The sequence below is a fragment of the Capra hircus genome, chromosome 7 (assembly GCF_001704415.2).
Source record: "Capra hircus breed San Clemente chromosome 7, ASM170441v1, whole genome shotgun sequence".
NCBI classification, from domain to species: Eukaryota; Metazoa; Chordata; class Mammalia; order Artiodactyla; family Bovidae; genus Capra; species Capra hircus.
Window position 1 is genome coordinate 106448122 of NC_030814.1, and position 12253 is coordinate 106460374.

Sequence of the window (12253 nt, forward strand, 5' to 3'; positions counted from 1 at the left end):
TGTGGTTAAAATCCCTTTCCTGATTCATTTCTGGTGCCTTCTCACCATGTCCTCGTGATGAGGGATCTCTCAGGGCCTCTTTTTTTTAAGGGCACTGATCTATTCATGAGGGAGGTAGCCTCATGAGAGATACCTCCCAGGCTCCACCTAATAACATCACCTTTGGGGTTGGGTTTCAACACGTATTTTGAGGGGACACAAACATTCAGACCATAGCATTCCTTAAGTATCAGTGACCTAAAATCATCAAAAAATTAAAATCACACAAAATATGAAGCCTAGCTGTTTTTAAGGTGAGGCCTATCAAACTTGCAGGTAACATTGTTTATGTCTTTAGCAGGATCCTTCAGAGGAGATAATCTGTAAGCTTGATGATTTCTAATATAACCCAGTACCAAAATCAGGTAAGGAAAATACAAGAAAGATTGCAGTCCAGTATCATCCATCAACACGTAAAAATCCTAAACAAAGCATAAGCAGATGGAGCCCAAAAGCACCTAGATATAGTACTAGTTTTACTGATAAGTACAGGTTATTCATGGAGCTGCGTGGGTTGTTTTAACATTCGGAAGCTTACAGATGCTATGTGCCATCTTAGTAGTAACAGAAATCCATAGGTTTGTCTCAATAGATGCAGAAAAACAACCAAAATACTCAGCACCTACTCATGATTAAAAACTTTAACCAAGCAGCAGTAGGAAGGAAGTTTATAACTGGCTAAAAAGGTATTTACCAAAGAACCTGCTGGAAAAAAATGGTAAAATATTAGAAGTATTCATGACATGACAAGTATGGGGAAAGAATAGACTACTCAGTAATGGTTCTAAGAAGCAGAAATGGTTCATCCACATAGAAGAAAAACTGGATGCCTACTCTCACCATATCAAGAGTTACATGCTAGCAGAACTGACTTTTGGAAGGATATGTAAGCAATAACTTTATGACCACAAGATAAGGATTTTTTAAACAGGATACAAAGAAGCTTTATAAAATGTTCATAATGTTTGCTCACATTGAAATAAGGAACTTGTGGTTATCAGAATATACCAAAAAGGAAAAGACACAAAACAGAATGAAATCTTTCTACAACATGCCCAATATGTTTTCTGGAAAATCTGAATGATTTGTATGGATCAATTAAAAAGAAAAACCTAATAGAAAAAAAGTGATCTGAATACGTGACTACTTATTATTTCATAGATGAGAAAAGAGAAATTCCCAAAACCATAAAAGGATATTTCATTGAGACCAATGTAAATTAGGACCATAGATAATGATTTTACAAGTACAGATGAGCAAATATGTATGACAATACTGAGTTATGGAATATATGTGAGATTTATACCCTACTAGTGGGAGTATAAATGCAGATCATTGACATCTTACAAAGTCGAACGTTTGCTTGGTGTAATACACTGGCACCTGTACATTGTAGATAAATGTTTGATATGAGCACAAAGAATCGTGTATAAAGATACTTATACTGATCATAATAGCAAATGTTTGGAAGTAGTCTGAATGCCCATTAGTAAGAGAATGTATTCAGTAAACATCAATGAAAATCAGTGAACCAAAGCTATATACAAAACACAGATGAATTTTAAAACTTACTGAGTTCTAAAAAGTCATGGGAAACTACATTAGGGATAACATTTTTTGCAAAATTAAGTTTATGCTAAGTGATATGTGGTGAAGATCATAAAAACAAGTGATTGGATGAGATGGTATTTTAGTTATAATTAACTACCCAAACATAGAAGACTGCAAATAAGAAAAAGTATTTGAGGTCCTAAGTATTGCAGTCAAGAGGCAGATTCTAAGAGCAACTCAAATGTGCTCCAAGGGGATTATTTATTTCCCAAGGAAAATGAAATGTTAGGGTTTATAAAAGCAACAAATAAAGGCATTCCAGAGATGTTATATAGATGTATTTTTACAGAAATGTGGTGGCATTCAGTCACTTATGGACAGCAAATTGTTTGCTAATCCGAGATCTTTAATGAGTAAGGAAAGCAGGTTCTAGATGGTCTCAGGAACTTTTGACTGTGTCAACAGTTTATACTGCATCTGCCTTAATGGCCTCATGGCTCCTTTTTAGATCCCTTGAACGTAAGTGACTCCATTTCATTGTTCATGGCCCATGTTATCCATCACTGTGTAACAACTCTCGCCCAAATTTAACAGTTTAAAAAATTATTTGTTTCTGTCTTGGTTTCATGTTTGGGCTCAGCTGGACAATTCTTACTTAGAATGTCTTAATGCGTTTGCATTCAAGTAGCAGGTGCGGCTAGAGGCACAACTGGGCTTGATACCCAAGACTGTCAGTTTTTGATGACTGTAGGCTGGGAGCATGGTTGGATTTCTCCATGTAGATTGGGCTTCTCACAGAAAGGTAGCTAGTTTCTGAGAGGCCGTGTCCCTAGAGCAAGCATCCTGAGAGACCTAGGTAGAAGCACAGATCTTCAACTCAGTTTTGGAAGTCACAACATTAACTCACAGATTTGGCCCAGGTTCAAGGCAAGAAAATTATACAAGGACATTAATACCAGGGAGCGTGGTTCATTGGATGACCATACTTGGAAACTAGCTACCACAAAAGCAGAAAATTCAGGATGATTATTAACTCTGAGTGTGAGGCAAGGAAATGACTTGGAGAGGAGTAGAGAATTCCTCAGCTTGTTTGATGCCTGAAAGAGTCCCTCATCAAGAAGAGGCTGCCCAGGCTAGTCTCAATGATGATCAATATGAAGACCAATGTGTATGTCAGTAAAAATAGTTAAATAGAAATTTTTGATCCAACTCTGCCCTGAGTGAGAATAAAAGAAAGATCTTCATGGCTGAACAACCTATATAAGCTGAACATATAGTTTAATATAAACTTTAAGGAACAAATAGTTTAAGGATAAAGTTTAAGATAAAGTTTAAGATGTAATGACCTCAGATGTTGTACAAAGGGCAATCTCAAGATCATAGCATTCTTCAGTTCAGTCGCTCAGTCATGTCCAGCTCTGCGACCCCATGCACTGCCACGTGCCAGTCTTTCCTGTCCATCACCAACTCCTGAAGCTTGCTCAAACTCATGTCCATTGGGTCGGTGATGCCATGAAACTATCTCATCCTATGCCATCCCCTTCCTCTCCTGCCTTCAGTCTTTCCCAACATCAGGATCTTTTCCAATGAATCCGTTCTTCACATCACGTGGCCAGAGTTATTGGAGTTTCAGCTTCAGTGTCAGTCCTTCCAATAAATATTCAGGACTTATCTCCTTTAGGATGGACTGGTTGGATCTCCTTGCAGTCTAAGGGACTCTCAAGAGTCTTTTCCAACACCACAGTTCAAAAGCATCAATTCTTAGGTGCTCAGCTTTCTTGTATCATCGAAGTTTCACATTCATACATGACTACTGGAGAAACCATAGCTTTGGCTAGACGGATCTTTGTCAGCAAAGTAATGTCTCTTCTGTTTAATATGCTGTCTAGTTTGGTCATAGCTTTTCTTCCAAGGAGCAAGCGTCTTTTAATTTCATGGCTGCAGCCAGCATCTGCAGGGGTTTTGGAGCTCAAGAAACTAACGTCTGTCACTGTTTCTATTGTTTCCCCATCTATTTTCCATGAAGTGATGGGACTGGATACCATGATCTTAGTTTTCTGAATGTTGAGCTTTAAGCCAACTTTTTCACCCTCCTCTGTCACTTTCATCAAGAGGCTCTTTAGTTCTTCTTCGCTTACTGGTGGTGGTATCTGCATATCTGAGGTTATTGATATTTCCCCCAGCAGTCTTGATTCCAGCTTGTGCTTCATCCAGCCTGGCATTTCACATGATGTACTCTGCATATATGTTAAATAAGCAGAGTGACAATATACAGTTCTGACATAATCCTTTTCCAGTTCTGAACCAGTCTTTTCCATGTCCAGTTCTAACTGTTGCTTTTTCCACAGTCTGTTGTGATGCACCCAGTCAAAGGCTTTGGCATAGTCAATAAGGCAGGACTAGATGTTTTTCTGGAACTGTCTTGCTTTTTCAGTGATTGAATGGATGTTGGCAATTTGATCTCTGGTTCCTCTGTCTTTTCAAAATCCAGCTTGAACATCTGGAAGTTCACAATTCATGTATTGTTGAAACCATGTCTTGGAGAGTTTTGAGCATTACTTTGCTAGCTTGTGAGATGAGTGCAATTGTGTGGTAGTTTAAACATTCTTTGGCATTGCCTTTCTTTGGGATTGGAATGAAAACTGACCTTTTCCAGTCCTGTGGCCACTGCTGAGTTTTGCAAATTTGCTGGCATATTGAGTGCAGTACTTTCACAAGATCATCTTTTAGGATTTGAAATAGCTCAACTGGAATTCCATCACCTCCACGAGCTTGGTTCATAGTGATGCTTCCTAAGGCCCACTTGACTTCACGTTCCAGGATGTCTGGCTCTAGGTGAGTGATCAAACCATCGTGGTTATCTGGGTCATGAAGATCTTTTTTGTATAGTTCTTCTGTGTATTCTTGACCCCTCTTCGTAATATCTTCTGCTTCTGTTAGGTCCATACCATTTCTGTCCTTTATTGTGCCCATCTTTGTGTGAAATGTTCCCTTGGTATCTCTACTTGCAGAGATCTCTAGTCTTTCTATTGTTTTCCTCTATTTCTTTGCATTGATCGCTGAGGAAGGCTTTCTTATCTCTCCTTTCTATTCTTTGGAACTCTGCATTCAAATGGGTGTATCTTTCCTTTTCTCCTTTACCTTTGGCTTCTCTTCTTTTCACAGCTATTTGTAAGGCCTCCTCAGACAGCCATTTTGTCTTTTTGCATTTTTTTTTCTTGGGAATGGTATTGATCCCTGTCTCCTGTACAATGTTATGAACTTCCATCCGTAGTTCATCAGGCAGTCTGTCTATCGGATCTAGTCCCTTAAATCTATTTCTCACTTCCACTGTATAATCATAAGGGATTATATTTAGATCATACCTGAATGGTCTAGTGGTTTGCCCTACTTTCTTAAATTTAAGTCTGAATTTGGCAATAAGAAGTTCATGATGAGCTACAGTTAGCTCCCAGTCTTGTTTTTGCTGACTGTATAGAGCTTCTCCATCTTTGGCTGCAAAGAATATAATCAGTCTGATTTCAGTGTTGACCATCTGGTGATGTCCATGTGTAGAGTCTTCTCTTGTGTTGTTTTAAGAGGGTATTTGCTATGACCAGTGTGTTCTCTGGGCAAAACTCTATTAGCCTCTTCCCTGCTTCATTCCATATTCCAAGGCCAAATTTTCCTGTTACTCCAGGTGTTTCTTGACTTCCTACTTTTGCATTCCAGTCCCCTGTAATGAAAAGGACATCTTTTTGGAGTGTTAGTTCTAAAAGGTCTTGTAGGTCTTCATAGAACAGTTCAACTTCAGCTTCTTCAGTGTTACTGGTTGGGGCATAGACTTGGATTACCATGATATTGAATGGTTTGCCTTGGAAACCAACAGAGATCATTCTATCATTTTTGAGATTGCATCCAAGTACTGCATTTCGGACTCTTTTGTTGACCATGATGGCTACTCCATTTCTTCTAAGGGATTCCTGCCCACAGTAGTAGATATAATGGTCATCTGAGTTAAATTCACCCATTCCAGTCCATTTTAGTTCTCTGATTCCTAGAATGTCGACGTTCACTCTTGCCATCTCCTATTTGACCACTTCCAATTTGCCTTGATTCATGGACCTAACATTCCAGGTTCCTATGCAATATTGCTCTTTACAGCATTGGACCTTGCTTCTATCACCAGTCACATCCACAGCTGGGTATTGTATTTGCTTTGGCTCCATCCCTTCATTCTTTCTGGAGTTATTTCTCCACTGATCTCCAGTAGCATATTGGGCACCTACCGACCTGGGGAGTTCCTCTTTCAGTATCCTATCATTTTGCCTTTTCATTCTGTTCATGGGGTTCTCAAGGCAAAATACTGAAGTGGTTTGCCATTCCCTTCTCCAGTGGCCCACATTCTGTCAGACCTCTCCACCATGACCCGCCTGTCTTGGGTGGCCCCACAGGGCATGGCTTAGTTTCATTGAGTTAGAGAAAGCTGTGGTCTGTGTGATTAGATTGACTAATTTTCTGTGAGTATGGTTTCAGTGTGTCTGCCCTCTGATGCCCTCTCGCAGCACTCACCATCTCGCTTGGGTTTCTCTTACCTTGGACTTGGGGTATCTCTTCACGGCTGCTCCAGCAAAGTGTAGCCACTGCTCCTTACCTTGGATGAGGGTTATCTCCTCACCACCACCTCTCCTGACCTTGAATGTGGAGTAGCTCCTCTTGGCCCTCCTGTGCCCGTGCAGCCACCGCTCCTTTGACATGTATTAATATACATTGATATATTAATAATGATATATTAATATATGTATTATTTACATGTATCATACATTAATTACTATTATGTTTATATATATTTATACAATTTTATATTAATATATAACATATTTGGTATATATAATATATAATATACAATATATATAATATAATAGATTTATAATTATTTGTAATATAAACTATTATGAATTATATATTGTAATATATAAAAATATTTTTGAATCTAATCTATTATATAATATAAGCTATAACAATAGTTTTCAAATGGAAATTTTCTTATTGTGTTATTTTTTTCTACACTTAATAATTGGCTTTCCACTTCAGGGAAGAGTTTCATTTTCTGTTTATTTCTGTGATTCTGGAAGCACAGTTTCTTGTTTCTTCAGTTGACTGTAATCTGCTAATATCATTATTTAATTGATGCTGAAATTGTCCCAGAATTAGCCTCTGTGATTCCCAGCAAGGTGGTGTCTGTGTCCTTTCTGTCACAAGTTTAGGTTGTGTCCAAGATTTCTAATTCAAGTACACTTAGTTCTTTCTGTGTAGCAAAGTATGATTTATTGCCTAAATTTCTTGAGGATTGGGGATAAAAATTGTGGGGTCTAAAATACTTAGAGTGATTTTTTTCTTTTGCAGGATCTTATGTTTCCTCCCTTGAAATATGGTTTTCACACCTGTTTCTTTCTGTTAACAATCTCCCTGTGAAGCATTACCTTCCCAGTAATGCCCTCTTGCATCCTGCATGTACTTAAAATTTTTTTTGGTAAAATTTATAACTTAAAAGTTGTCATTTAACCACTTTACAGTGTATAGTTTAGTAGCAATGTGTGAAGTCACCATGTGGGTGTAACTATCACCAGAATCTATTTCTAGAACATGTCATCATCGCAAACAGAAATTCTGTGCTCATTAAGGAGTCACTCTCCATCTTACCCTTCCCCCAGCCCCTGGTAACTTCTGTTCTACCTTCTGTCTCTACGAATTTGCCTTTCTTACTTAGTTCATTTAAGTGGAATCATACCACGTATTTCTTTTTGTGTTTGGCTTATTTCACTTGTGTAATGTCTTAAAAATTCATCCATGTCATAGCATGTTTCAGAATTTCCTTCCTTTTTTAAGGTTAAATAAAATTCCATTGTATAAGAAGACCACATTTTGTTTATCCATTCATGAATCAATGGACTTTTGAGTTGCTTCTACCTTCTGGCTACTGTAAATAATGCTGTTATGAACAGCTGCATACATCTATCTGTTTGACTCCCTGGTTTCAATTACTATGCCATAGTTTCCCCCTTTATAAAGTATCATATGTCTGGCTGCTTTTACTTAGGCTAGTACATTTGAGATTACCCCATGTTGTGTGTATCAGTATTTTGTACCTTTTAATTGCTGAGTGATACTCCATTATATGAGTGTACCACAGTTTATTATTCTCCACTTAAAGAACATTTGGGTTATTTCCAATTTTTGGAAGTTATGAATAAGGCTGCTGCAAACAATTGCATACAGGTTTTTGTGTGAACATTGTTTTAATTTCTGCTTGGGTAAATACCTAAGAGTGGGACTGCATCGTCATTTGAGAAGTGGATATTAACCTTTATATGACACTGTCAAAATATTTTCCACAGAGGATGAAGCATTTTTCATTCTCATTAGCAACGTACAAGGGTTCTAATTTGAATATGGGTTCTACTATCTACATCTTCAACAACAGTTGTTAACACTTCTTTTCCTTGTTTTATAATAACCATTCCAACAGTTGTGAAATGGCATCTCATTATGGTTATGAGTTGCATTCCTGTAATGACTAGGGATGTTGAGCATCTTTTAAAATGCTTATTTGGCCATTCGTATTGTATCCATTTTATTTGGAGAATTGTTTATTTAAAACCTTTGCCAGTTTTTGAGTTGCATGGTTTTGCTGTTGTTATTGAGCTATGGGAGTTATTTATATACTCCGCACGCACTTTTAAGCACTTACCTATATATGGTTCTCTTAAATACCAGTAAACTTGGGTATATTTTCACACAAAGGCCGTACTTTCTCTTTCTGGTGGTGGTTTTATATCAGTTTTAAGAACCCCACTGCCTCTTTTTTGTCCCATGTCCTTTATTGTTTTTTTTTTTTAAGGATATGGTGGGAGCTGTAGATTATACCACCATTGCTACCTCACTTCCAAGTATTATCTAAAGAAACATTTTTGTTATCCAAACAACCATACATGCTTTTTATCCGATTTTTGTTTATTCCAAAAATATTCTTTTAAGTGCTTATTACATGCCACATCCAAAAAACTTGCTGTTTCTTAAACAGAACAAACCCTTGTCATAACCTGTGGCAAGAAGTCTAGAAACTGTCAGTGCTCCAACATCTGTTTTGTGATCTCTACTTCAGTAGGAAGATATGGGCAAAGGAAAACAAGCCAGCAAAGCTTCCATTTCTTTTAAACAAATAGATTATACATAATAAAAATCGTTTGTAGGTTTTCATGACTCACCCCATAAGTTTAGAGTTGTGATGGAAAGACCTGGATAGAATTACCCCTGAATCCCTATATTTCAGCACCATCCAGCCTGTACTTCTCTTATTAGGTCAGTGGGTTATTTTTTCTAAACAAATTTTGCAGTCTCTTTTATTTTTGTTTTTGGCAGTGCTGGATCTTCAGTGCTGTGTGTGGGCTTTTTTCTGTCTGTGGTGAGCAGGGGCTACTCTTTGTGCAGGCTTGTCATTACAGTAGCTTCTCTTATGGACCATGGGTTCTAGGTACCTAGGCTTCAGTAGCTGCAGCTCAAGGGTTCTAGAGGGCAGGCTCAGCAACTGTGGCACACGGGCTTGGGCTTAGCTGCCCGTGGCGTGTAGAATCTTCTCAGACCAGGGTCGAACCCGTGTCCCTGCACTGGCAAGCGGATTGCCAACCACTCAATCACCAGGGAAGTCCTTGCAATCACTCTTAAATGTGTTTGTACAAATATCCTTTAAACGTCTAAGAGTTTATATATATAGGACAGGAAGATATAAATAACTTTTTGCATGTTTGTATTATAACACTCAGGTTTGCAGTAGTATTTGGATGGCATTTTAAATAGTATGCACTCTTGTGTTCCCCAAATCTAGCCAGTCCATCAGCCTCAGTTGCACGTGTACATATAGGGATGGATGTCATTAAGGTTGAGAGGGTAACAGGCAGGAAGGCCAGAGGTCCCCAAGCAGCAGGAGGATATAAACTGCAAGTGGCAGATTTTTTTTTTCCTTCTCTACACAAAATTAAAAGAGGCTTCTACCAATTCTGTATTGATGACACCTGGTTCTGCCTTGAGCTAACCAATGCGTTTTTCTTATGTTAATGAAACGATGTATTTGCTTAGGAATTTGTCTTTCTTCAAAATGGTTCCACCTAAGACTAACTTTTTTTCTTTTCTCAAACCTTGGGCTCAACAAACCAGAATTCCTGTCAATTGTTTTATGGCTGGGGGATGACACACCTCATGCCATCCTATCTCAAAAGTGCATATTGTGGAAGAGGGACCTGGTGAAACTCCCTCAGCCTTGAGGTGTCTCTCTTACTTAATAGCTTTCTAACAGACATAAAACACCTTGCTAAAAATTAGCAAGGGGACACTCTGTCCCCTTCTGATGTCTATGTCAGAAGCTTTCCCTATCTCTATTATACTTTAATAAAATTTGGCTACACAAAAATCTCCAAGTAGTTAGGCCTGGTCTCTGACCTCAGATCGAAATCCTCTCCTCCGGAGGTCATGAATCCTGGCATAATACAAAGCTTACAGCAGCAAACTTTCAACCTTTCAGCTGATTAATTAAGAGAATAAGATGGAAGAGAAACTGTAATTTAATTTTAAACAGTTCACATATATTTCATTTTAGCCTTTCAAATTTTGAAGAGTTGGAAACAATTCCTATTTTTTTCTTTTCTACAATTTTTTTCCTTATTGTCCCACGGTTAAGAAAACAGGAAGGGAAGATAGGAGAAAAGGAGGCAAGAAAGAAGGGAAAAAGTAGTTGACCTTCAGTTACACTACAGTGGACCCAAGCGGCCTGCTGGGTCCAGGTTTCTTACTATTTCATGGATGTTGTATGTAGTACAGACATTTTTTCAAATAAAGTAGATGGTCATTTCTTTTAAAGCAGTAAACTACATTAGAAAGAGAAAGTGGAAGAATAGTCCTTTATTTTTTTTAACTTGGAAGATCAATTTGAACCCCCTCCCATAAAATGGAGGAAAGGACAAAGAATTAACTGTGAGGTTCTCACATTGTTGTGAAAGCTGTACACCAAGAATAACAGTTTAATATGTTGCCAGTGAAGAAAGGAGAAAAAATTAGAATTGAGCCTTATCCTTTCTATTGTCCCAGACAAAAACAATGGAAAAAACCAAGTGCTAGCTACAGAGGGAAAAACAGAAAAAAGTACTAAAAGATACAGGAAATGGGGAGTGGGGGAAGATTTATATAAGTCAACGTAGAGAAATAAACAGAAGAAGATTTCCTAAAAGAGAAGAAAAATGAGATTGGCTTCAGCTGTCTCTAGAAAACTAAGTAAAAGAGGTTCACGGAATAACTGAGAGGGCACAGATAAAAACTAGACTGTGACGATGTGAAAAAGAGACAGAAATGTCAAGACCAAAAGTGAAAATTAGGAAGTGATGGAATAGACATAGTCAAGAATCCATCTGCTATTGTAGGAGACACAAGAGACCTGGGTTCAATCCCTGGGTCAGGAAGATCTCCTGGAGAAGGAAATGGCACCCCACTCCAGTATCCTTGCCTGGAAAAATCCATAGACACAGGAGCCTACTGGGCTAGTCCACGGGGTTGAAAAGAGTCGGATACGACCGAGCACAAGCATCTCATCATCAGTAAAGAAACTGATTAAGTATAAACTTAATTGCAAATAAATTATAAAACTTAAGGAAATTACCAAAATTCACAGCTGAGAGAGAAAATTGAATACAGAAGTACTAAAATTAGATAGCCTATTAGCTCATATTTTTAACATTTTAAATGGGACAGAAAATAAAATTGTGTTTGGTTTAAAATATTGGAATATTCAGAAACCTGAATGAATTTTTCGGCCAACCCAAATACAAAGTGTAAGAAAGCAATAAACAGAAACCTCAATTAAATAGAGATAGGAGACCAGAAGGGGGTGCTGTCACCCCTACAACAGGAAGAACCCAAGAGGAAAAGCAAAGACTTCCCCTTCTTTGCCGGCAAGAGATCAGCCGGTGAGAGTCTGTCAGGACTCAGCCAATGAAAACACCATGGACTCTTTACCATAGCCTTCTCAGCTTCTTTTCCCTCTAGAAAAGAGAGCTCTTCTCCGTTTTTGCTGAGGACTTGCACAGCCGTGTTTACAGACCTCAAATTGCAATTCTTTGTTAATCCTGAATACACCCATTTTGCTGGAGAAAAAAACTGGCTGTGTATTTGTTTTAGGTCAGCAAAAGGACATCAAGAGACAAGCTAATTTTTTTTTTTTAATGGATTTATTCATTGGCTGTGCTAGGTCTTTGTTGCTGTAAGGAATTATCTCTACTTGCAGCAAGTGGGGGCTACTCTTCATTGCAGTGCATGGGCTTCTCATTGCGGTGGCTAAGAGACAGGCGAATTCTTAATTTTTATAATCAGACAAATGAGCATAAAGAATATTTTTAAAAAATTAATATAATGACCAGGACTACTCAAAAGGAATAGATATACTTCCCAGTTGAAAAAACGTAATATTCCAATGTTAACATTCTCATCTTTTCCATATTTTAAATTTTAGTATTTCCAGACACTTCTCATAACTTCTGCTCAGTCCAAACTCCTGTCTTCTCTCACAGATTTACTACAACAGCCGTCTAGTCTCAGTCGCTGTACTTCTTCCTTTGAACTTTTAGTTTATTCTCAGCAC

At 38.0% G+C, this 12253-nt stretch overlaps 1 protein-coding gene across 2 annotated transcripts in view; it reads left to right on the forward strand.

Annotated features, from left to right (window-relative positions):
• ZNF354C (zinc finger protein 354C) overlaps positions 1–12253 on the forward strand; it is a 70135-nt gene that overhangs the window by 15780 nt on the left and 42102 nt on the right. The window lies entirely within an intron of this gene.